This window comes from Amblyraja radiata, chromosome 29 (genome assembly GCF_010909765.2).
Source record: "Amblyraja radiata isolate CabotCenter1 chromosome 29, sAmbRad1.1.pri, whole genome shotgun sequence".
In the NCBI taxonomy this organism is placed as follows: domain Eukaryota; kingdom Metazoa; phylum Chordata; class Chondrichthyes; order Rajiformes; family Rajidae; genus Amblyraja; species Amblyraja radiata.
Window position 1 is genome coordinate 9,399,725 of NC_045984.1, and position 27,408 is coordinate 9,427,132.

Here is a 27,408-nt window from a genome sequence, read left to right on the forward strand (position 1 = left end):
CCTGACTATCCTAACCGCCTGTGTGGAGTTTATTAATTTTAGTTTAGTTTAGGACTAGAGGGTGTGGGCTATAGGGATAGGTTAAGTAGGCAGAGTCTCGATTCCATGGAGCATATGAGGATGAGGGGAGATCTTATAGAGGTATACAAAATCATGAGAGGAATAGATCGGGTAGATGCACAGAGTCTTTTACCCAGAGTAGGGGAATCGAGGATCAGAGGACATAGGTTCAAGATGAAGGGGAATATATTTAATAGGAATCCGAGGGGTAACTTTTTCACACTGATGGTGGTGGGTGTATGGAACAAGCTGGCAGAGGAGGTAGTTGAAGCTGGGACTATCCCATCGTTTAAGAAACAGTTGGACAGGTAAATGGATAGGACAAGTTTGTAGGGTTATGGACCAAGCGCAGGCAAGTGGGACTTGGGTAGCTGGGACATTGTTGGCTGGTGTGGGCGAGTTGGGCCGAAGGGCCTGATTCCGCACTGTATCACTCTATGATTCTATGACTCTAGAGATACGACACAGAAGCAGGCCTTTCGGCCCACTGCGTCCGTGCCGAGCAGCGATACCCGTACACTAATGCTACCTGACACACATTAGGGCCAATTTACAATTTTAACAATTAACCTACAAACCTGTGTCTTTGGAGTGTAGGAGGAAACCGGAGCTCCCGGATAAAACCCACGCAGGTTACAGGGAGAACGTACAAACTCCATACAGACAGCACTCGTAGTCAGGACCGAACCCGGGTCTCTGGCGCTGTAAGACAACAACTCTACCGTTGCTCCCCCGCGCTGCCTATTTAGTTTAGTTTAGGTTTTCTCTCTGACCAAGTGGGTTTCCTCCTGGTGCTCCGGTTTCCTTCCACACGCCAATGACGTATTGGTTTGTAGGTTAATTGGATTTGATAAAATTGTAAATTGTCGCTGGCTTGTAGGAAAGAACTAGTGTATGGCTGATCATTGGTCGGCACAGGCTGTATCTCGTCTAAAGTCGAAAGTAAAGAAACCATTTGACACATCAATTCTTGGACTTCTCTCAGAAATCAGTGAACTGCCCATGGCCCTAGTGTGTAGAATGCAAAAGTGGGATAGCATGGAACTAGTGTGTGAGTAATCAATGGTCAGTGTAGATTTGTAGGGCCGAATGGCCTGTTTCCATGTTGTATCTCTAGACTAAACCACATGGTTTACAGACAATTAAGGCGGATGCTGAATTTATTCCTTCAGGAGGTTTAGGCATTTTCTTTAAGCCTGCTCAGTGCACATATAGGGAACAACCAAAATGGCATCTGCATAAAGATCAAAATAATGACACAAGATAATCGTTCAAAGTCTTAGCCTGGAGGAGAACAACTGTCAACTGTGTACATTAATATAATCTATATATTTACTCAAAAAATTGTATACATCTACTAGTAGCTGAGATTTGTAATATCCTTGGTGAAATAGCAAGTCATCACACATTTTCATGAAAGTGTGATGTGTATGGTAAGATTGTGCCCTTTTCTCCTATTAAACTCATAGTACCAATGTTTCTTGCATAAACAATGCTTCAGAGACTTTTACGTTGGAAGGTCAATTGTATGACAATGGAGTAATTGAGTGATGGGGTTGCAGCAGTTAGTGCTGTTAACGTCATAGAGTGATACAGTGTGGAAATAGGCCCTTTGGCCCAACTTGCCCACACCAGCCAACATGTCCCAGCTACACTAGTCCCACCTGCCAGCTTTTGGTCCATATCCCTCCAAAACTGTCCCATCCATGTACCTGTCTAACTGCTTCTTAAATATCGGGATAGTCCCAGACTCAACTACCTCCTCTGGCAGCTTGTTCCATACATCTACCACCCTTTGTGTGAAAAAGTTACCCCTTAGATTCCTATTAAATCTTTTCCCCTTCACCTTGAACCTATGTCCTCCCATGTTATCTCTCCATCGCAGGGAATTGGTTTATGTCTTCACCTTGGCTGCTGCATGTTAGGAGTGTGCTCAATCACCCTGCGATCGCAAAGGCTCCTTTCATTCCCTGCTAACATCTCATAGGGTTAGCTACTGTAAGTTGCCCTTTAGTCGAGGTTAAGTGGTAAAAATACCAGCAAGACAACATTGGTAGACATATGGGAGCGAATAAGTTGCAGGGCAACAGAAAGAGAAAGAGAAATATTGAATTGTCTGTTGCGAGCTGGCATTGACTAGATGGGCTGAATTACATCCTTCCACGTCATCATAAGTAGGTAAGTAAACAGTGATGAATATTGTTTCTCAGCAGGAATACCCTGCCTGATTTTGATTCTCTTTGAGACGTGGTATCCATGTAAACCTCCACAATGTTAGGAACATCTTGGCTCCAACGTAACCTTGCACACATTTCTGCATGAAAACCTATCCTATAACAAGACATGAAAACCTGTCATATAACAAGACAAAACTTGAGAATGGATGTGAAACTGGACAGAAGGAACCAGCTGACCAGCTTATATTGTAATAGAAGAAGCACTGAAAGAATTTTCTTTCACATTTGTGTCTTGATTTGAACTTAATGCAAAATCTTCATATACACATATGGTACTGAGGTGTTAATTTCCTTCATTCATCATCATTGAATACATTAGCAACACAGTGGTGCTGGTTTCCGACGGGAACGGTGTTGGACGCACCACACATCTCTGTCCTCCAGTTCCTGTGGACTTCCACCGCTGGAAGTATAGGATTTTAGTGTGTGTGCTTTATCATCGTTCCTTCCAATGTTATGTACGACAGTGATCGCAACTTCTATTGAAGTGTGGACGGCCGTTAACTCGCTAGAAGCTCATCCGCCCTATGGCAGGTCTTGTTTTTGGTCCTGCTGAGGGTCCACAGCCCCCTCCTCACCTGGCAAACCAGGTGGGGGAGACGGTTTAGTCGCCGACTACCCGACCATGGAGCAGGTAGCACGGGATTACATGGTACCCGTGGCGGGGGGACTCCCCCCGACCTGACATGAGGTGTTGGAAGGGAAAAAATAAACCTCAAGAGGTTCATTACAAAATCAGCTTGGTAGAGTATATAAGTGGTGGTTAAAATAAAATTCAGGAAAGTGCACATTATTTCTCCTAGGGTACAAAGGTACAAAGGGGAATGTTTCATTACGGAATAGCATTGAAACTGGTATGTGTGATTATGAGAGAAATAGCACACTACTGTTAGCACATCTAACAGAGCAAACTGAATATTTAACAGTGAGACAATGTAAGAGGAGTTTTTATGTAGATACAAGGATCTGCAGGTACTGGCTCAAACAAAAGGACACAAAGAGCTGGATGTTACTCAGTGGATCTGAAGAAGGGTCCCATCCCGAAACGCCACCTATCCATGTTTCCAAGAGATGTTGCTTGACCCGCTGAATTACTCCAGTACTTGGTGTCCTTTTGAAAGGAGGACAAAGGACAAAGGACATTTATTGTCACATATACCAAATGGTGCAGTGAAATTTGAGTTACCATGCAGCACACAAATAAGATCAACATAACACTATAGAATTTAACATATAACATAAAACATCCCCCACAGCAGAATCAACGTTTCCCACTGTGAGGGAAGGCAATAAAAGTTCAGTCCTCTTCCCCTTGTCCACCCGTGGTCGGGGGCCTATTTGAGGCCTCCGCAGTCGCCGAGGGCCCGATGTTTCAAGGTACTCTGGCGTCGGAAGAACACTCTCAGTGGCTTGGAGTGTCCGATTCGTACAAATCAGGGAAATTCTGGAATTACCAGTTGAGCGATAAGAAGGTCTGAAGAAGGGTTTCGGCCCGAAACGTTGCCTATTTCCTGCGCTCCATAGATGCTGCCTCACCCGCTGAGTTTATCCAGTTCTTTTGTCTACCGAGCGATAAGAAGGGTCTTCCAATCAAATTAAATTGGACTGATGTATGTTTTGAGGATTAACTAAAGATACCAAAGTTACTTTCTTGAGAATCCAGTGGGCATTTTGTTAATTGGGAAGTATGCAATGAGAGTTTTGTATTCATTTCGGAACACAGAGAGCAAGTGGAGGCATTTAGATCGGGGAAGCAACACAGAAAAAATCCAATGGACTGACCTTTTGAGAACTCAGTTATAATAAGATAGAAATATAGGCATGACAGCCTTTCAAAGAGAAAATGGGGAGAAAGGTCATTGATGGCATATTCACATTACACCATTAGCAATGTTGCAAAGCGGATTATGTGTCCTTCTGATACTAAAGATAAAGTACAAATCGAGAGCTAGAATGTGGACTGAGTCTGCATCAAATCAACGGAGCTCCCTCAAGTTCATAAGCCCTAGGAGTTGAAGTAAACCATTCGGCCCATCTAATCTACCCCGCCATTCAATCACGGCTTATCTATCTTTCCCTCTCAACCTCATTCTCCTGCTTTCCTCCCATAACTGTACTAATCAAGTAGATTACCTCAAGCAGGTAATCACCCACTAATTTCAGTTAGAAATCTTAGGAAGATTTGGATACTTTATAAACCAAGTGCAATTAATTTACGTTACCTCCCATGGACTTCAACCATTCAGATTTGATCTGCTTGGGGGAGGGGAGTGGCAGGGCATGGGGTGAGAAGGGGCTTTTTACATTTGTGCAGTGGAGACAACTGTCTCCTACACCGATCCTCTGTCGATGGTCTAAACCCAACTGTGCAGGGCAACATTGATTAAGGTTCCCTAAACAGCACAGTCCAGAACTCTTCTACAATGTGCTCAAATGGAGAAAATGCCACAGGTAAGGTAGATCAACGACAAAGTCTACAAATTCAAATCGCACAAAACGCGATGTCATTAAGGAGGAAAAGATGCAGAAGAGATTCCCTAGGATCTGCCTGGGCTTCTGGGCTGGAGCTATAGGGAGAGGTTGGATAAGCTAGGATTTTATTTCCTTTGAAGCTTAGGATGAAGCTTCTTGATTAGTAAGGGTATCAAGGGTTATGGGGAGAAGGCAGGAGAATGGGGTTGAGAGTGAAAGATAAATCAGCCACGATAGAATGACGGAGTAGACTTGATGGGCCGAATGGCCTAGTTCTGCTCCTACAACTTATGAACATGAGGCTTAGGGGTGACCTTATTGAGGTGTACAGGGTCATGAGGGGCATGGATAAAGAGAACTCGTGTTTTTTTCCATAAGGGTTAAAGAATATAAAAATAGATACAATTATGACTTTTAAAATACATTTGGAAAGGCATATGGATAGGAAGGCTTTATAGGGTTATGGGCCAAATGAAGGCAAATGGGACTAGCCCAATATGCCAACTTGGTCAGCATGGACAAGGTGGACTGAAGGGCTTGTTTTCATGCTGTACAGCTCTATGACTCTGACTCTAAATGTTCAAAGTTTGATTATTAGCATATTAAAATGTTTGTGATGTGTGTGTCTGGTCTTCATGTGTGTGTTTATGTTTGTGTGTGTATGTGCGTGTATGCATGTGTGTGTGCGTGTATGTGTATGTGATGTTTGTGTGTAATATTTGTGTGTGTGTGTTTGTGTGTGCACGTGTATGTGTGTGTGGTGTGTGTGTGTGTACGTGTATGTGTGTGTGGTGTGTGATGACTACATTATTATTTTTGAATGTGATGCCTCTTCTATGGCTCTATGGCAGGGGGAGACATATGAGCTTTGAAAATCTTTCTAACCGCACAGAAAGCTTCATTGGCCCAGTGAAGACACGTAGGGCTCTGGGCTATTGTTAGATGTGGAAAATGTATGCATGATTTTCTTTGAAGGATTGTCAGGAGAGAAACTGAGACACCACTTCCTCAAACTGGAGTAGCTGCATTAAAAAGGCATGGTCTCAAGAGAAACAGTCAGTCAGACATTTAGGCTGAAGTGAAGAGTAGTTGCATTTTTCAGAGGGTCTCGAGTCTAAGTGAGTGAGAGAAGTGCGGATGGTCAGTGATGAAGTATATTCAAGACTTTGGTAGATTTTCAGTCAGAGAACAAGGAGGTGGGATGCTAACATTGACTGGTTCACTTATTAAATGGCAGGATGGCACGGTGGCACCAGTAGAGTTGCTGCCTTACAGCACAAGAAAACTGGGTTTGATCCTAACAAAAGGTGCTGTGTACGGAGTTTGTACTTTCTCCCTGTGACCGCGTGGGTTTTCCATTTACCTCCCACACTCCAAACATGTACAGGTTTATAGGCCGATTAGCTTGGTAAAATTGTAAGTTGTCCCTAGTTTGTGTTGAATAGTGTTCGTGTGCGGGGATTGCTGGTCGGCGCGGACTCGGTGGGATGAAGGGCCTGTTTCTGTGCTGTGTCTCTAAACTAAACTAAGCAGAGCCTAGTGGTATATCTAACCTTCCTATTAAATCTGTAATCGGGAGAGGAGAGCCAAAGAGAGAGAGGTAATGTGGAGGGAAGCTTAATGTTAATTCCTTTTCAAAGTCAACATTTCAAAATTGCCATATCCTCAATCTAAAGTAATAAGATTATCAATCCAGCATATCTTTTTTAACTGAGCCCCTATTTGATTCACCAGGTGTCATTGCACTTGCCCTCCACTTGTTCCAATGAGAACTTCACTCACTTGCATGGTCCATCAATTTAGTTGTATTCTGAAGCCCTGACCGTCTGCCAAAAAGCGCAGTTAACAGCCAAACCAAACTCACAACACATTTCTGTTAATTCAATAAGATCCATTCGAACAAACCTCCAAAAATAATTGTGAGTTGGTTCCAATTTTTTTTTAAATGGAAAAAATAATTGGTCAACGATGAAAAAACAGGAATGTGAATCCTGGATGTCACCCAACTGAGTTGAATATCGATTTTGTTTTCGACAGAGAATAGATAGTTATTTAATGTACTTCTTTATTTAATACAGCATTTGTAAAACAAATGAATACATTAACTTATTTTTATGTTTCTACTGTAGTTAGATAATAAGAGAGCTTTCAGCATGGAGTCGTGGAGCATGGAAATAGGCCCTTCAGCTCAATTCATCCATGCTGACCATATATGCAATCTATAAATTAACCGTTGGACTAGCCCCTGTCTCAGACTACAGTGGACTATTGTTTCAAAAGCTTTTGTTTCCAAGCTTAAAAGCCCGCCTCGAGAGAATGCCATGAGATTACTGAAGAAGTACATTAATTACAAGAGTACAGTAATAGAGCATTAACAATACTCTGACTGCATCAAGGGTACATTAAAAGGTGATTAAACTTTTCACATTTATTGAAGCTTATTTATGCAGTAGTAATATATGGAGAGGTATCAAATAAAATCCTTGTAAGCAAAGGCATCTGGTTTTGATTCGGAACCTAGAACAATACAGCACAAGAGTATGCCCTTTGGCCTACAATGTCTGTTCTGACTATGATACTAAGACTGCCTCTTATGCACCTGCACATAACCTATATCCCTCTATTCCCTGCATATCCAAATGCCTAACCTAGGGTCTTTTAAATGCCACTATGGGTTTGAGGAACATTTTCATTATACTGAACACCAGAGTTGGCTGCATTAGGGAATATTAACTCGAGACTGTTACGACATCACTGGGCAGCACGTGGCGCAGTGGTAGAGTTGCTGCCGTACAGCGCCAGAGACCTGGGTTGTAAAATTGTCCCTAGTGTGTAAGATAGTGCTAGTGTACGGGGATCACTGGTTGGCGTGGACTCAGTGGGCCGAAGGACCTGTTTCCGCGCTGTATTTCTAAACTAAAACATTTTTTTTTAAATCACTGCATTTCAGTAAACTGTAAGGAACTTATCCAGTGATGGTCCTGCTATTAGCTAAGTCAGTGTAAATCATTACTATTGTCCAGTCTCTTCTTTTCAATAACAACGGGGGCACGGTGGCGCAGTGATGGAGTTGCTGCCTCACAGCGTGAACAGCGCTAGAGACCTGAGTTTGATCCTGACTACAGGTGCCTTCTGTATGGAGTTTGTACGTTCTCCCCGTGACCTGCGTGGGTTTCCTCCAAGGTTTGTATTCAGTTGGTTATCTATAAATGTAGATTGTCCCAGGTCTGAATAGGATAGCGTTCATATGCGGAGATCGCTGGTTGGCTCGGACTCGGTGGGCCGAAGGGCCTGTTTCTGCATTGTATCTCTCAACTAAACTAAAGGAATAGGCAATAATTTTGGTTTCTTGCCTTTCTGAGTAAAATCCATGATAAAACATGAAATAGAATAGGGACCTAACACGCCTAAGTATTTTATGAGTGGGGCAAAGTCTTCAATTTGAACCAAAGAGAATAAAAGTTCTGAATGTTAAAGTAAACAAAGAGATGACAAATTCAAATAGTATTTGATTCTATTTGCAAGCTGATCTTAACAAGATTGTATCAACATTTGGTTAGAGAAGGCAAAAATACAAATTTAACCAAAGTGACAATTTAATAAATGAAAACAGAATTTAAGAAAAATACTCAGAAGGTCAGATATCAATCTGTGAAGAGGGAACATTTCAGCTCGACGACCCTTCATCAAGTTAAACTAGTCTCCTCTTTCTGCACGTGGTCCATATGGCATACATAGTGATTGTGTTGATATTCACCGACCAGTTAATTAGAAATGCATTATGTCTTATCAGAACCCTGATTTGTACTCTCTCTCTCTCTTCCCCTCTCTCTCCCCCTCTCCCCTCCTCTCCCCCCCTCTCTCACCCCCCTTCTCTCTCCCCCCTCTGCCCCCTCTCTCCCCCCCTCTCTTCCCCTCTCTCCCCTCTCCTCCTCTACACCCCCCCCCCCTCTCTCCCCTTCTCCCCCTCTCCCCCCCTCTCTCTCCCCCGCCTCTCCCTCTCTCTCTACCCCCCCTCTCCCTCTCTCCCCCCCTCTCTCTCCCTCTCCCCCTCTCTCTCTCCCCCAACCCCTCTCTCCCTCTCTCTCTTTCTTGTTACGTGCCTTTGAATTAATTGCAGGATATTTTTGGTTGCATTTTTTAGTTACAAAATAGCAGCTGTCTGTCTCCTGCTGCGAATATCATTGTTTCCCAATGACAAAGTGTTGGCAAGGGGAACCAATACAAAAAGCTAACGTGGCAGAAACATGGTCTAAAGTACCATGGGACTGACAATAACATCAATAATAGCAGCAAAGCAGGCAGGTTTGATGATCTAAGCTGATTTGAACTTTCTGGATAATAGTCAAAAGCTCAAGGACCTCAACGGTGTCAGGAGGCATCTGTGGAGATGAACAAATGACATTTTAGGTCGGCACCTTTCTTCGGACTCCTCCATTGCAAACACTCCTTAAACTATGCCGACATACTTACAAGTTATCCTCGTCATAGTTTAGTTTTTTAGTTTAGAGGTGTAGCATGGAAACAGGCCCGACGGTCCACCGATTCCATGCCAACCATTGATTCCCTGACCACTAGTTCCACGTTATCCCACTATCGCATCCTACACACCAGGGGCAATTTACAGAAGCCAATTAACCTACAAACCTGCACGTCTTTGGAATGTGGGAGGAAACCGGAGCGCCAGGGGAAAACCCATGTGGTCACAGGGAGAACATGCAAACTCCACACGGACAGCACTTGTAGTCAGGATCTAACCCGGGTCTCTGGCGCCGTGAGGCAGCGGCTCTACTGCTGTGCCAACGTGCCACCCTCTGTTAGAAACTCTGCGCTGGGAGTCTGTGAGATCTCTCTCACTGCTCCCTCTCTGTGATTCCTGCATCAGTCTCAAAAAGGGCTCCAATCTGAAACGTGGTCTGCCCATTCCCTCCACTGATGAAGAAGGGTCTCGACCCAAAACATCACCAATTCCTTCTCTCCAGAGATGCTACCCGTCCCGCTGAGTTTAAGGGGCTGTCCCACTGCGGCGACCTAATCCGCGAGTTAAGAAGAGTGTCTTCGACCTTCATGCTCGAGGGCACTCGCCTGGTAAACCGCGAGCTGGATCGACCGTCCGCGTTGAAACCGCGAGCTGGATCGACTGACCACACACACACACACACACACACACACACACACACACACACACACACACGCGCACACACACACACACACACACACACACACACACACACACACACACACACACACACACACACACACACACACACACATTGCAAAGGCGGGGGCCAGGGAAAGCGGGGGAGCGCTGTCTGAAATTCACACCCGCGATGAAGAGGAAGGAAAAACGGCTACACAGTGTACGGTAAGTCCTTTAGGGAGTGTGGAGAGGGGGGGGATAGAAGGGGAGAGAATGAGAGAGAAGGGGGGGAGAAGGAGTGAAGACACTTTTAAGAAGTATAATAAAGTTTAGCGGGCATTTAACCTACGGGTCGGTTTTCCCTGGTCCTGAAAACTCCAATGAGCCAATCAAAATGCCCGGTCAGCGAAGGAGATTGCCTACGGCTGCCCTCGACTGCCTGTAACTAAATAGTGACCCCGCTCCACTGCACTACAAGTTAAAAAGAACCATGCAGACCTAATTTTACTTGCGGAAATTTTTTCAACATGCTGAAAACTTTTCCACGACCTAGCTGAGGCCACGAGTATTCGGGAACTTCCCTCGAGCATGCAGAAGAGTTTCAGTGACTTCATAGGACTCTGAGGACCTTGTGTCGACCATTCTGTGAGTTTGAGTCGAGGGCAAACTTGTCTAAACTCGCAGATTAGGTCGCCGCAGTGGGACAGTCCCTTAACTCCAGCATTTTGTGTCCATCTTCCCTCCACTGATGTTGTCTGACTAGCTAGTTCCTCCAGCACTTTGTGTTTTGCTCAAGATATCCAGCATCTGCAATTCCTTGTGTCTCCAATGGTCACGGCTTTTCTTTTGTTGTTGTCATACTTTATGATGTAATTTTGAACTCCTTGCTTTGTTTAGTTTAGTTTAGTTTAGAGATGCAGTGCGGAAACGGGCCCCTCGACCCACTGTGTCCGCGCCCAGCGATCCCTGCACACTAACACTATCCTACATACACTAGGGCCAATTTACAATTATGCCAATTAACCTACAAACCTGTACATGTTCGGAGTGTGGGAGGAAACTGGAGATCCCGGAGAAAACCAACACAGATCACGGGGAGAACGTACAAACTCCGTACGGACAAACACCTGTAGTCAGGATCGAACCCGGGTCTATGGCGCTGTAAGGCAGCAACTCTACCGCTGCGCCACCGTGCTGCCCTTGTTTTGCGAGTTTGCAGGATGCGATACCATGCTGGACATTCAGCAGTGTTCGAGTAATTATTTCTGATCAATTGGCATGGATCCCCAAGAAAGGCAAACTGCTTAAAAACTTTTCTGAAATAAATTACAGGGACTGGTGAGGAAAAACATTTCATTAGGAGACCTGTCAGATACGGGACTTGCTAGGGAATAAAAAAGATGCAGAGTCTGGACTCCACGAAGAATAGGGAGGTACGAAATCTGGGTTCCTGTAGAGCTCCTCAAATTGCATGGGAATCCTGCTCCAATTGTGACACAGCCCATGTTTTTCCTTGTGACGTTTAGGGCACCAGGAGAACTGCACGAACTCAGAACTAGCCACCCATCCCTAACCCCTATCTCTGCAACGATAAGTGAAAAGAAGAAAGGAAGAGGTGGAGACAGTGGGCTGATGGAGAACTGAGAAGGGGGGGGGGGGGGGGGAGAAAGCAGGGGCAGCATCTCTGGAGAAAAAGGATGGGTGACATTTTGGGTTGGGGTCCTTCTTCGGACTCTGAAGAAGGGTCCCAACCCGAAATGTCACCCATCCTTTTTCTCCAGAGATGGTACCTGACCTGTTGAGTTACTCCAGCACTTTCTGTCCAAGTTCAGTATAAACCAGCATCTGCAGTTCCTTCCTACACACCCAACATTTATATCCGGATGTTATTACTTTCAGTATTCCCTGCCAGTACACAATTGTATTAAATACATTCTTGAAACATTTCTGAAGTTATTCTGTTTATAATGTGAAATGTAGGGCCAGAATGAAAGGAGGACAACATCCAATTTATAGTTCACTTTCATCATTGACTCTTATCAATATGTGGTTTGAATAACACCAAATAATCCCTGCATAGAGCCTCAGAGTGCCAGTGATTAACCGTTCCGTTTTCAGCACTCCCTCACTAGTACTATATATTTCTTCAGACCTTGGCAGGAGATGGGTGATAATGGAGCCTTTAGTGAATAACTGTGATTGCAGCAAATAACCCATGGGTGAATTATTCTGTGTTACAGCATTGTATCCGGCTGTATTTATTTAAGCTGACAAAACCTTTTATTTGGGCAGATTGCTTTTTATGGCTGATATAGCTCACTCCTGAACTGCTTCTGAAATTGTTTCTACACAGGCTTACGATGAGAGGGGAGAGATTTAAGAGGGACCTCAGGGTCATGTTTTTCACTTAGAGGGTGGTCCGTATCTGGAATGAGAAGCCAGAAGAAGCTCTGGAAGCAGATATAATTTGCGAGTTTTAAAACACATTTGGGCAGATTATATGGACAGGAAGGGTTTAAAAGGAAATGGGCCAAATGCAGGCACCTCACAGCACCAGAGATCCGCGTTCGATCCTGGCCTTGGGTGCTGTCTGTGTGGAGTTTGCATGTTCGCCCTATGACCACGTAGGTTTCTTCCAGGTGCTTCGGTTTCCTCCCACATCCCAAAGACGTGCAGGTTTGCAGGATCAACAGCCTCTGTAAATTGCCCCCTAGTGTGTAGGGACTGTATGAAAAAGTGGAATAACATAGAATGCATGTGACTGGGCAATCGATGGTCGGCATGGGGTCGATGGACCGAAAGGCCTCTTTCCATGCTGTATCTTTCAATCAATCACTTTGATTAGTTTAGTTTAGTTCAGAAATACAGCAGGGAAATAGGCCCTTCGGCCAACCGGGTCCACACCGACTAGTGATCTCCATACTCTAGCACTATCCTATGCACTAGGAACAATTTTTTACCGAAGCCAATTAACCCATAAATCTGTACGCATTTGGCGCATGGGAGGAAACCAGAGTACCCGGGGAAAACCCATTCGGTCATGGGGAGAATGTATAAACTCCATACGGACAGCATCCTTGGTCAGGATCGAACCCGGGTATTTGGCGCTGTAAGGCAGCAACCCTACTGCTGCACCACCATGCCGCCATCTTGGGAACCAGCATCTGCAGTTCTTTTATGTCTATATATAAATATCCAATAGTTTCTCCACACATAGACTGAGTAATCATTTTTGTAAGTGGTTGGAATATGTTTGAATTCAAGAACGTCAATTTGCTTTTGATTGGTCCTCTGCTACAACCAAATCAAATCATTGTTTCCATTTGAAAGAAAATACAATCGAAAATTATGCCTCACCCTAGAAAAAGTAACTAATTATTGGAAAATATCTTAGTTTTTTTAATGATGGTAACAGCTTTGAATACATGTCGACTTACAGTTTACTGCCATACTCAAAAGTATAATGAGGTACAGGTATAATAAAACCTTTCTTGCAGCAGCATCACAGGAATATAGATGCACACAACACATAAAAACATAAAATATATATACATTATATGACAGTGGACGGAAAATGACTGCAGAAGCAAGACTCGTATAGACTTTTGGATGATCTTATGATATAAGCAGCCTGCATGATGATGCACTGCTACAGTTATTGATTCTCCAGCCTCATTCACTGTTACCTTCAACTGCAGACTTGCTACAGAGGATACTAAATTAAAGCAATTGACAGAAAATCAAAGTTTATCCAGTTATTGAGTTGCCAAGGAACTGAAGCTCTGTCTGCTTTTTATCAATTGAAAGACTTGCATGTAATAAATAAGAAGTGAGTTTGAAGGATGCATGTTAGTGACGATGTCATGGTCAGAGAGTCGTACAGCTTATAAATAGGCCCTTTGGCCCATCTAGCCCATGCTGACCAATATGCCACATCTACACTAGTCCCACCTGTCTGCGTTTGGCCCTAATCCCTCTGAATCTATGCTATCCATGGACCTGTCTAAATGTTTCTAAAATGTTGTGATAGTATCTACCTCAACGACCTCCTCCGGCAGCTCGTTCCATTCACCTTGTGGAAGGCTCTAACATGTCAGACTTTAAATACACATCTTCAATGTTTTCCACTTTAGACTTTAAGGATACAGCACAGAAACAGGCCCTACGGCCCACCGAGTCTGCGCTGAACGACAATCACCCTGTACACTAACACTATCCTACACACTAGGGACAATTTACAATTTTACCAAAGCCAATTAACCTACAAACCTGTACATCTTTGGAGTGTGGGGGGAAACTGGAGCACCCAGAGGAAACCCATGTGGTCACGGAGAGAACGTGCAAACTCCATACAGACAGCACCTGAGGTCAGGATCGTACCCGGGTCTCTGACGCTGTAAGGCGCAACTGTACAGCCGCGCCTCTGTGCCACGCTATTGGAACATCAAGTTAGGAATTTGACTTACTATTTGAATATAATTAAACATTCCCACCCAAACCCAACAATTGCTCTGAGCTGCATTTTTACTTTCCACGATCCTGCTAAATAGGAGTTTCCTCTGTTATTTCAACAAAGGCTCATCTTACAATGCAGCGGTTCCTTGGCTTCTGTGCTAGAGACACAGTCCAGAACTTGCCCGTTTGTTGACAGATTTGTACCACTTTGCAAAATTATTTGGCAGATCAGATCAAGTACCATGCAAGTTTTGCAGAAATATTGTTTATTTTACATAAATATAAAGATATCCGTAATGTAGCATTATCCATTGTTCAAAACGGCATGGTATAAAAGAATTAAGAATGTTTTATTTTATTTACCCTTACATATTGTGGTTCTTTAAATTCAATGTTAGTACCAAATCCAAATCTCACACTAATGATAGACTCAAAGTGCTGGATTAACTCAACAGGTCAGGCAGCATCTCTGGAGAAAAATTATGTGACGTTTCAGGTCGGTCCCCTTCTTCGGACTGAATGTAGGTGTTGGGGGGTGAAGAGCTGGAGGAGAGGGAAGACCATACCACAAGATTCAAGAACAGTTTCTGCCCCTCCGTTATCTGACTACTGAATGGTCCTTCCAAAAGTTAGGGTTTGGACCCAATCTTCCAACCTACCTCATAGTGGTTGCAGGATTTTTTTCTCTGCAACTGTATTTTTTTTACAAAACAGGTTATGGGCTCTGGTCCTAGACTCTCCCACTAGTGGAAGCATCCTCTCCACATCCACTCTATTCAGGCCTTTCACTATTCCGTAAGTTTCAATGAGGTCGCCCCTCATCCTTCTAAACTCCAGTGAGTACCTTGGGTGTGGTGTTAGCTGCATCAAAACGTGCAAAACAATTGTTCAGTTTGTCTGGAAGAGAAGTGTCGGTGTCAGTCAGTGCCGACAAACGTTCATCATATGTTAACCCGATCATTTCTGGGATTTGTGTCCTTGGGCAAGACACTTCACCTACCTTTGCCTGGGACTAGAGACGGAAATTAGCTACTGATTGGCTACAATCTCGCATATTTACATGCAAAATGTTCATTAATATGCACTGTCCCTATAAACAAAACATTATCATTCTCGTAAACCTCCTCTGGACCCTCTCCAACACCAGCACTTCCTTCCTCAGATATGGGGCCCAAAACTGCAATTACTGCAATGACTCCAATTACGGTCTGATCAGTGCCATAAATCCTCAGCATTACCTCCCTATTGTTATATTCTAGTCCTCTTGAAATAAATGTTTGCATTGCATTTGCCTTCGGCTTCCTCACAACCGATTCGACTTCAAATTACCTTTTTGGGAGTCCTGTACCAGTGCTCCCAAGTCCCTTTTTGTGGAAGGCTCTCTAACCTGTTGGACTTTAAATGTACAGCTTCAATATTTTCCAATTTATTATTTCCAAATTCAAAATTTGAGAGTTTAATTTTTCAAATAGACATCCAAGCTGGGAATAATTGGCTGAAAGACACTGTGTACCCAAATTAAAGACTTCTATTTATATCAAATATTATAGTCTGAGGTTGTCCAAAAATATTTGAAATTGAGGTGTGCACTAAATATACTTTATAGCAGCAAGCAATTTGTGCAGAAAAGGACATAAAGTGCCAGAGTAACTTAGTGGGTCAGACAGCATCTCTGGAGAACGTTTTGGGTCAGGACCCTTCTTCAGGTTTTTCCAACCCGAAACATCACCTATCCATGTTCTCCAGAGATGCTGCTTGACCAGAACCTTTGTCTCCTTTTGTGCAAACCAGCATCTGCAGTTCCTTGCTGCTACAATTTATGCAGAGCAGGCTTCTGATAATGATCAGAAAATCAGTTTCACTGACATTAATTGAAGAATAAATATTGGTGGGGCATAACGCTCTCTTCCTTCACAATTCAACCACTGGATCTTCCCCATTCCTTTGAGAGAACAGATGTAGCTTCAGCCTAACCTCACATCCGCAGGCTGTACCTTCAGTTCTGTCACACTCCCTTAGTCCATGCTCTATAACTCTACGACCTTTAGTCTTCACAGTATTCACATGGTAAGGTGATTGTCTCAGCAACCAATACCACAAAACTATGTTTCATTGTTGCCAGAGCCACATTTCTAAATTAGAGTGGAAACTCAGATCTGTGTCTGACATCCTTTTTATTTTCAGATTACAGGCCATTTTTCTTCCCAGGGGTACAATGTGTGATATTAGTTTAGTTTAGTTTAGAGATACAGCACGGAAACAGACAATTCTGTCCACCAAGTCCGCACTGACCAGCGATCCCTGCACATTAATAATAATAATAATGGATGGGATTTATATAGCGCCTTTCTAATACTCAAGGCGCTTTACATCGCATTATTCATTCACTCCTCAGTCACACTCGGTGGTGGTAAGCTACTTCTGTAGCCACAGCTGCCCTGGGGCAGACTGACGGAAGCGTGGCTGCCATTCTGCGCCTACGGCCCCTCCGACCACCACCAATCACTCACACACATTCACACACATTCACACACAGGCAAAGGTGGGTGAAGTGTCTTGCCCAAGGACACAACGACAGTATGCACTCCAAGCGGGATTCGAACCGGCTACCTTCTGGTTGCCAGCCGAACACTTAGCCCATTGTGCCATCTGTCGTCCCTGCACTATCTTACACACATTAAGGACAATTTTACATTTATACCAAGCCAATTAATCTACAAACCTGTCTGTCTTTGGAGCGTGGGAGGAAACCAAAGTACTCGAAGAAAGCCTACAAAGGTCTGAGGGAGAATGTACAAACTCCGTACAGACAGCACCCGTAGTCAGGATTGAACCTGGGTCTCTGGTGCTGTAAGGCAGCAACTCTACTGCTGTGCCACCATGCTGCCAATATCCATATTTATGCAGATACACTTTATATCTATAAAGCATCTTCATCATCAACCTTTATTGTCATCTTGCAAAGCAGCAGTTGTACAGTGCAAAATGAGAAGAAGTTTCCCAGGGAATACCAGAGCATCACACATAAAACGTAAACATTTCACACCTAAATATAAACAATCCAGTCCCTGTTAAAAACAGTAGGAATAGTTAAAAAAAGTGCAGGTAAAAAACAACAACAATAAAACACAAGTAAAAACAGTCATACATTGTCCAGGGCAGCTGATTTACGTGGCCAGTTCCAGAGTTTGTTATTAAAGTGTCAGTGCAAAAAAAGCAGCAGAATCAGGTGGAGTGACTGTTTAGCAGCCTCACAGCCTGTGGAGTGACTGTTTAGCAGTCTGGTTGTCTGGGCTTTGATGCTGCGGTATCTCTTGCCTGATGGCAGGAGATCCAGATGTGTGTGGAGGGGGTGCAGTCTGTCCTTTGCAATGCTCAGTGCTTTTTTTCAGGCAGCGGCTCTGGAACAGTTCTTGTACAGAGGGTAGGGAGACGCCAATGATCCTCTGCTCCCCTCACTACCCTCTGCAGAGCCTTCCTGTCTGAGCAGTTGCAGTTGGAGTACCACATGTTGATGCAGTACATGAGCACAGACTGCACCGTGCCCCTGTAGAAAGTCCTGAGGATGTTGGCGGGGAGTGAGGCCTGTTTGAGTTTCCTCAGGTAGTGCAGTCGCTGATGGGCCCGTTTGACAATCCCAGTGGTGTTCCTGGACCAGGTGAGACTGTCTGTGATCTGCACTCCGAGGAACTTTATGTTCTCCACTCTCTCCACCGTGGTGCCACTGATGTTGAGGGGTGTGCGTTTGGGCTGCGACCTCCTGAAGTCGACAATCATCTCCTTTGTTTTGTCCACATTTAATTCTAAATTGTTGTTGCCGCTCCAATCCACTAGGTGTTTCACTTCCTCCCTGTACATTGTTTCATCCTCTCCACTGACTTGCTATTGGGATTATCGTGGAAGTTTTGAGGCATGTGGGGACAATGGCTTGACTAAGGGAGATGTTGCAGATGTCTGTTAACACATCTGCTAACTCATCAGCACATTCATTGAGCACATGTCCTGGGATGTTGTCGGGTCCGACTGCTTTCCGCGGGTTGACCTTGGACAGGGTCCTCCGCGTGTCCATTGAGTCTATGATCAGGACTGGCTGGTCAGATGGTGAGCAGGGGCTGGCTCACCCCTTGGGTGTGGTGTTAGCTGCATCAAAACGTGCAAAACAATTGTTCAGTTTGTCTGGAAGAGAAGTGTCGGTGTCAGTTACCTGCTGCCTTGCCTTGTACCCCGTCAGTGTTTGGATTCCCTTCCACATCCTCCTGGTGTCTCCTGTGTCACAGAGGTGTCCCTGGATTTTCTCTGCATAGGCACGTTTCACTGCCTTGATCCCTTTTAACAGTGCAGTCCTGGTAGATCGAAGAGCAGCTGTGTTACCGGCTCTGTAGGCTGCATCACGGGCCCTCAGCAACGAGCGCACCTCTGCTGTCATCCATGGCTTTTCATTTCCACGTGCAGTGAAGGTTTGAATGACAGTGACTTAGCAATGTAGCTGGTTACAGTATCTGCATACTCCTCGATGTTGATGAGGTCATCATAGGATGCTGCTGTCCTGAACACATCCCAGTCAGTGTGCAGGAAGCAATCCTGCAGTGCTGAGGCCGCTCCCTCTGGCCAGACCCTGGTGTGTTTTCTCTCTGCTCTGACTTGTTTTTGCAGTGGTCTGTAGGCTGGTGTTAAAAACACTGAAATGTGGTCAGTGGCCCAGGTGAGGGCGGGGGGCTGCCTTGTAAGCCTCTGGGGTGTTGGTGTAAACCAAGTCCAAGGTGTTCTCTCCCCTGCATATAAACACCATTGAGTTATGCGGTATAATATATACAAATGCTGTACATTTACCAATAACAACGTAAATCTCTATTCATTTTTCAATAATATAACAATTTACTGTTATGTTATGTTGCAGCCTGGGTCATTTCTGTCCATCGAGTACCAGTACTACATTGTAGAGATATAGAGTCACACAGCACAGAAACAGGCCCTTTGCCCTAACACGTCCATGCTGACCAAGATCTCCATCTACAATGGTCCCATTTGCTGCTGTGTACCACATATCTGAGCCTTTCCTCTGCATTTTACTGTTAACATGTATTTTAAATGTTGTTATTGTACCTGCCTCAACCATTTCCTCAGGCAGCTCATTCCCTACATTTACCACAAAGTTGCTATTAAAATCCTATTAAATCTTTATCCTCTTACTTTAAATCGATGTCCTTTGGTTCTTGATACCCCAACCCTGGGCAAAAGACTAAATGCATTGAACCTATCTATGCCCTTCCTAATTTTATACACCTTTATAAGACCATTCTGCTACACTCCAGGAAATAAAGTCCCAGACCGTCCACTCTCTCCTTATAACTCAGTCCCTCGAGTCCTTGCAAAATTCTCGGAAATCATTTCTGCATTTTTTCCAGCTTATCATCATCTTTCATGTAGCAGGGTAACCAATTGCAGATCAATAGTTTAGTGGGTAAAAGCATTACTTCATGTCATCATCCGATAAGCCCAAGGAAAGCTTTCACTTATGTGCAAGCAGATTTTATCTTGGAGGATGTCTTAATGGGTCTGAAATGTAAAGCACACAAACGACAATTCCAGTCACGCGCTCAGAAGACTTCGACTTGCAAGGACACTCCATGAAACTGTGTGCAATTTTCTTCTAATGAATTTAACCCTGATTGAAAAGGTGTCCAATTTATCACACATATTAAAATGGTCAATGTTGCCGGGAAAACAGTATATGTTGAGTGAATTTGATTCATAAATGGGGCCCAGGAAATAGCTGCTGTTCCTACAGTAAAACACATTACTTAGATTATTGTTAAATTTATTAAACTAAAAAAAAATTTTTGTTGATACTTTTGCCCTGCTTCTCCTTGGTTTATTTTTGCCTGATCCTTGCTGAATCTGATGTTTAATATAATCATGATGCAGCTTTATAAGACTTTGGTCAGAACGCATTTGGAGTATTGCAAGGAGTTCTGGTTGCCCGACGGGGGGTGTGACCTGTTCCTTTTCTCCATGGATGCTGCCTGACCCTCTGAGTTACTCCAGCTTTTTGTGCCTGTTTCAGTTTTGTTCACGTTAATTGGCTTCGGTAAAAATTGTAAATTGTCCCTAGTGTGTAGGATAGTGTTACTGTACTGGGATCATTGGTTGGTGCGGACTCGGTGGGCCGATGGGCCTGTTGCCCCGCTGTATCTCTGAACTAAAACTAAACTAAACCACATGAAGAATGAGGAGGCTTAGAAAAGGGTGTGGAAGAGGTTGCTCGGATTGCTGCCTGTATTAGAGGGTGTTAACTATAAGGAAAGATTGAACAAACTTGGTTTGTTTTCTCTGGAATCCAGAGGTTGAAGGAGACTTTGACAGATGCATCTAAAATTATGAAGAGCAAAGATAGGATAGACAGCCAGAGCCTTTTTTTCCCCTGGGTGGAAATGTCAGAGCCGAGGGAACAGCTTTAAGGTGAGATTGGCAAAGTTTAAAGGGCATGTGCGGGGCTAGTTTTTACACAGAGGGTGGTGGGTGCCTGGAATGCATTGCCAAAGGCTGGTACTGGAGATAGATACGATGTTGGTGCTTTTGACAGGCACATGGATATGCAGGGAACGGAAGGGTATGGATCAAGTGCAGGCAGAGGAGACTAGTTTATCTCCTCATCATGTGTTTAAGAAGGAACTGCAGATGCTGGAAAATCGAAGGTACATAAAAAAGCTGGAGAAACTCAGCGGGTGCAGCAGCATCTATGGAGCGAAGGAAAAAGGCAACGTTTCGGGCCAAAACCCTTCTTCAGACTGATCGGGGGTGGGGGGGGGGCGGGGAGAAGAAAGGAAAAAGGAGGAGGAGCTCGAAGGCTAGGGGATGGGAGGAGACAGCAGGAGGGCTGAGGAAGGGGAGGAGACAGCAAGGAGACAGCAAGGACTATCTCCTGATCATGTTCGGCACAGACATTGTGGACCAAAGGGTATGATCCTGAACTGTACTGTTCTATGTTATATTTTCATTGCTTAAGATTAATTACAGATCAAACAAAACAATTTCTGAACTGATGCGGCCAGATCTGCTGAGTATTTCACACTTTTAATACTTATATTTTGGATTTCCTGCACCTGCAGACGCTTTAATTTTGAATGTTCTTTATTTATCTGCATCTTAAGCCACTGAGCAATTACAAAGATTGTGCATCAGCAGTTCCATTGTTGAAATACATCTAATTCTGCATTGAATAAATCGGTTGATGGCACAGCAGTTAAATTACCAGACCTGTAATGCATGACCCTGATTACTAGTCGAGAGACCCAAGTTCAAATCACAGCACAGCACCTATGAAATTTAAATTAATTTACTAAGTTGGAATTTGGCAGAAGAAACTATTAGTCTTAGCAATGACTACATTAAAAACTACCGCATGACAAAAAAGTCAACTCATGTCCTTCAGGGAAGAATATCTGACTCTTAACCTTGTCAGTCTTACATATGTCTCCACACTTATCCCATGTGGTTGGTTGTTAAACAGCCTTTTAAGATGTAAGCAATTCAGTTGAACCAGTTCAGGGCGGCACGGTGGAGCAGCGGTAGAGTTGCTGCCTTTCAGCTCCAGAGACCCAGGTTCGATCCTGACTATGGTTGCTGTCTGTATGGAGTTCGTACATAGTGTGTAGGAAAGAACTGCAGATGCTGGTTTAATTCGAAGGTAGACACAAAAAAAACACAAATGTAGAGTCTGAAGAAGGTTCTCGACCAGAACCGTCACCCAGTCCTTCTCTCCAGAGATGCTGCCTGTCCTGCTGAGTTACTCCAGTATTTTGTGTTTACCTGGGGTTTGTACATTCTCCCCGGGACCACATGGATTTTTCCCGGTTGGTCCGGTTTCCTCCCACACTCTAATGACGTACAGGTTTGTAGGTTAATTGGCTTTTTTTAAATTCTCCCTAGTGTGTAGAATAGTGCTAGTGTACGGGTGATCACTGGTTGGCACAGACTCGGTTGGGCCAAAGGACCTGTTTAAACGCTATATCGCTTAAGTAAAATAAAGTATAGGAAGGAACTGCAGATGCTAGTTTAAACTGAAGATATACACAAAAATCTGGTTACTCCAGCTTATTGTGTCTGAAGTAAAGTATATTTATCCCACAGCAAATGAATGAATGCAGCTCCACGTTAAACAACAATTAGAAATAGCCCTGAACATAGCGAGGGCACAGCATGCAGTGTATGTGGGGGACCTCAGTGTCCATCACCAAGAGTGACTAGGAAGCATTATCACCGACCAGGCTGATGCTAGCATTAAAAGAAAGGCTGCCACATGTGCATAATGAAGAGTCCAGACCCAAAACTTCATCTATCCATGTTTTCCACAGATCTTGCCTGATCTGCAGAGTTACTCCAGCACTTTGTGTCATTCTTCTTGTAAGCCAGCATCTGCAGTTCCTTGTTTCTACACATGCAACCAAGTTCAGCTAGAAGTGATGAATGGATGTTCACGTTATTCCCTTTGTCATGTATCTGTACACTGTGGATTGTTCGATTGCAATCATGTATTGTCTTTCCGTTGACTGGTTTGCACGCACCAAAAGCTTTTCACCGTAGCTCGCTACACTTGACAATAAACTAAACGCAAACCAAAGAGCTGCGTTCCAGAGGTGAGGTGAGAGTGACTGCCCTTGACATCAAGGCAATGTTTGACTGAGTGTAGTATCGATGCATCCCAGTAGAATAGAAATCGATGACCGTGGAAGGAGTAACACTGCGAAAGCTGGAGCCATGTCTCACACAAGGGGAGACGGTTGGGGCTGTTGAAGTCTGATCAGTTGACCCTCTGAATATCATTATAAGAATTCCTCAGGCCAGTGTCCTCTGCTCAAGCACTTTCAGCTGCTGCTTCAGTTACCTTCCTTCCATCGCAAGGTCAGAAAGGTAGATATTCGCTGATGGTTAGGCAATTTTTAATCCCATTTGTATCTCATCAGCAAATGAAGCAGCTCACGCCTGCATGCAGCAAACTCTGGACAACATCCAGGCAAGGGTTGCTCAAGGGCAAGTAACACTCTCAACAAAGAAGAGCAAAGAAATGGCCACACTTCCACCACTTTGTATGTAGTCTCACTCTGGCAATGGAGCAGGCCAGGCCAGGCCGGTACTTCTCATACAGACCTTTCTGGCCGTGGCCAGGATGGGAAATGGATGCTTCCCCAAGGATTTACAGAGGGGATACAACTAAAAGAGACATGACAAATTTTAACATTGGCAGCACTGACAAGCGGGAAGTGGCTGCTGAGAACCAGGGTAGGTGGAGAAAGGACCTCCAGGCAGGTGTGAAGCATCGTGGCAGCATGTGGTTCTCGGCCCTGGGCGCCAACGCCACAAAATGGTCAACAGCAACACGCTCCCCAGTCCAATGGCCAGAGACAACGTCACGTGTTGGAAGCAATGGGAGGGTCAGCCGCAGCAGAAAATGCAACCACAGATGAAACATTCCCCTCTCCAAGCAGGACAACGCCAATCCCGCACCATCATCTCTCGCAGATGGACGGACGCACATCATCTGCATTGCCTGAATCAGGCTACATGGAAACTAGGGCAACAACACCTCACATTCTGCTTTGGTAGCTTACAACCCAATGGTATAAACATTGAATTCTCCAATTTCAAGTAATAGTCCCTTGCCCACTCTCTCTTCCCTGTGTGCCTCACTCCCACCCCAGTACACACTCATTTCCCCCACTATCTCCCTCTCTTCCAATCACCCTGCTTCTTTCTCCTTCTTTGTACATTCATCTCCCATCCACGAGTATCTCATTTCCTTTTTATCCCACCTCGTTTCCCTCTCCTGCCCCTATCCACCTATACCCCTCCCTCTTGCTTTAATATTCCGCTTCCCTTCTCTCCTTACCTGACAGCCCTAAGGGCCTGTCCCACTTATGCGATTTGTTCGGCGACTTGCCGGCACCCGTCAAAGTTGCAGCAGGTGGCCAAAAATTTTCAACATGTTGAAAATCCAGCGGCGACCAGAAAAAGGTACGACTCTTGGGGTGACTATGTCGCAGGGTGACGCCTGTATGGTCGTGAGTATTCGCACAAAGAGTCGTACGTTTTTCTGGTCGCCGCTGGATTTTCAACATGTTGAAAAGTTTCCGCAAACTGCTGCAACTATGGCGGGTGCCAGCAAGTCGCCGAAAAAAATGGCATAAGTGCGGGAAGCCCTTCTCTCCTTTACACCAGACTTTGTCACTTTCTCCAACCACCTGTCCATCCAAATTCCCCTCACTTGCATCCACCTATCACTTGTCAGACTTTATCACACTCCTACCCCTCTTTTCCAGTTTTCATCCTCCCCCCCGCCACCCAACAACTATCAGTCTGAAGAACGGTTCCCACCCGAAACATTGTCTGTCCATTTCTTCCACAGATGTTGCTTGATCTGCTGAGTTCTCCAGCACTTTGAGTTTTGCTCAGGATTCCAGTATATGGATATGATACTTTCAATCGTGCATCTGTCGAAGTTGGCAAGAGTCATGAGAGACAGTGACAAAGTGTCACTGGACAGTGGCGCAGCTGGTAGAGCTGCTGCCTCACAGCGCCAGAGACCGGGGTTCGATCCTGACCTCAGGTGCTGATTGTGTGGAGTTTGCATGTTCTCCCTGTGACAACATGGGTTTCCTCCAGGTGCTCCAGTTTCCTCTCACATCCCAAAGACATGCGGGTTTACATGGTAATTGGTCTTTGTGAATTGCCCCCAATGTGTGCGGAGTGGATAAGGAAGTGGAATAACATAGAACTGGTGGGAACTGGTGAATGATGATCGGTGTGGGCTCGGTGGGCCTGTTTCAATTCTGTATCTCTAAACTAAACTAAACTAAACATGTCGAATTTCCTTGACCTTCTGAGGAAGTAGAGGTGATGGTGTGGTTTCTTGACCACAGCATTGCTGTAGTTGTACTAGGACAAATTGTTAATGATATTTACACCTCGAAACGTGAAGCTCATCCCAGGAGGCACTGCCCATTAACACTGAAGGAGAACCTTTACCAGAAGGAGTGCAGTCGTTCAGTGATGTTTGAATCCTGAAAAGTGAATGAAAGTATCTAAATGGTGAATACAGTTGTTCTATTCAATTTTTGTCCCTTGTATGATTCATATCAAAATTTATTTGGTACGAGAGCAGATTATACCAATGGATACTTGCAAGATAAACTCAAATATAATAGATTGCAGCAGATAATGCTGACAGGTTGAAAAGAAAATTTGTTAGGATTGCTTCTAAAGTGACAGCAGCTATAGAACAACCAATCAAATGTTAATTGATGTTCGTTAAAAATCATAGAAGAACATTTCTCTCACAGTTTATACATCATGAACCAAATGTTACTGGAAAAATAATAGCACGTTAACACAAACCATGCATCAGCTGGTAAAGTTCAGGGGTTTAATCAAATCATAATGGGTGGTATCAAGGTGTTTCATTTCAATTTGGAAGGGCCGGGTGAGTTATAGAGTCACAGACTCATAAAGCATGGAAATAGGCCCTTCGGCCCAACTTGCCCGTGCCGACCAAGATGCCCCATCTGCACTAGTCCCACCTGTCCCCATTTAGCCCTTGTCAGTCTAAACCTTTCCTATGCATAGTTGTTGATGAAATGCCAAGCATCTGATTTGCCATCATTGGATTCACCATTAAATCCAGAAGAACACTGACAAGTTGAGTATAAGAGTCAGGAATACATGTTGCAGCTTTATAGGACTTTGGTTCGGCCACATTTGGAATATTCCATGCAGTTCTGGTCACCCATTATAGGAAGGATGTGGCGGCTTTGGAGAGGGTGCAGAAGAGGTTTACCAGAATGCTGTCTAGATTAGATGGTATTAGCTATAAGGAGAGTTTGGGCAGACTTGGATTGTTTTGTCTGGAATGTCGGAGGTTATGGGGAAACCGTTGCCTCACAGTGCCAGACCCAGGTTCGATCCTGATCTTGGTTGCTGTCTGTGTTGAGTTTGCACGTTCTCCCTGTGACCGCATGGGTTTTGGCTGGGTGCTCTGGTTTCTTCCCACATCCCAAAGACGTGCGTGTTTGTAGGTTAATTGGTCTCTGTAAAATTGCTCCTAATGTAGGGAGTGAATGAGGAAGTGTGTTAACATAGAACTGGTGTGAACGGGTGATCGATTGTCGGCGTAGACACAGTGGGCCGAAGGGCCTGTTTCTATACCATATCTCAAAACTAAACTAAACTAAACTAAAGACATTTGGGCTTGTTTATTGAGTTGGGAATGAATCGATAGCAGAAAATAGCTATCACTTTACCGTGTAAAGCACAAACTATAAATCAGGAGAAATCTTATTTCAAGCTATTTTTACTTTAAGCTAGCTCTAGAAAATTGTGATTTATTTTTGCCTATGAAGTTGAAGGATGTCATTGCTTCATCTATCAATTTGGGATGGATGCAGCTCAGGGACTAGATGTTTCATACCTGCTACAGCTTAACAGGCCCGTAATTGCAACCATACACAGATAAATATATAATTATCAAAAATTCCATAAATTGATAAATCATAATACAAGGTATCCATAATAGAGAAAAACCGAAGTCTGCAGTACAACAAAAAACATAGTCCATAGAAAATCATCTTCGCTGAGGTTAGTGTTGTGCAGTGTTCAAGAAACCTTTTCGTTAATGGAAGAAACTGCTCTTGAACCTGGAGGTGACAGTTTTCAGGCTCATGTACTATCTTTCTGAAGAGAGTAGTGATATGAGAGTGTGGCCAAGTGGCTGTGTGTCTTTGATGATATTGGGTGCCTTTTACAGCCATTGCCTCCTTTAGATCCCTTGGACAGTAGGAGTAACGTGATGGACTGGGTAGTGTCTACCACTCTCTGTAGTCTACTTCACTCCTGGGCATTCGAGTTGCTGACCCAGGCCATGAAACAACCAGTCAATATGTTCTCTAGCAAACACCTGTAGAAGATCGATGCACCGAATCTCCTCAGTCTTTTATGAAAGGAGAGGCATTGATGAGCTTTCTTTGTGGTTGCATTCATGTGCTTAGTTTAATT

At 44.2% G+C, this 27,408-nt stretch overlaps 1 protein-coding gene and 1 long non-coding RNA gene across 2 annotated transcripts in view; one reads left to right on the top strand and one right to left on the bottom strand.

The window, feature by feature from the left end:
- LOC116989292 (potassium/sodium hyperpolarization-activated cyclic nucleotide-gated channel 1-like) overlaps positions 1–27,408 on the top strand; it is a 117,078-nt gene that overhangs the window by 64,811 nt on the left and 24,859 nt on the right. The window lies entirely within an intron of this gene.
- On the bottom strand, positions 521–17,076 carry LOC116989293. Its single transcript, XR_004416206.1, has 3 exons — positions 17,037–17,076; positions 2,280–2,284; positions 521–589 (listed from the first exon to the last, which is right to left on the bottom strand). It is a non-coding gene; the product is annotated as an uncharacterized LOC116989293 (long non-coding RNA).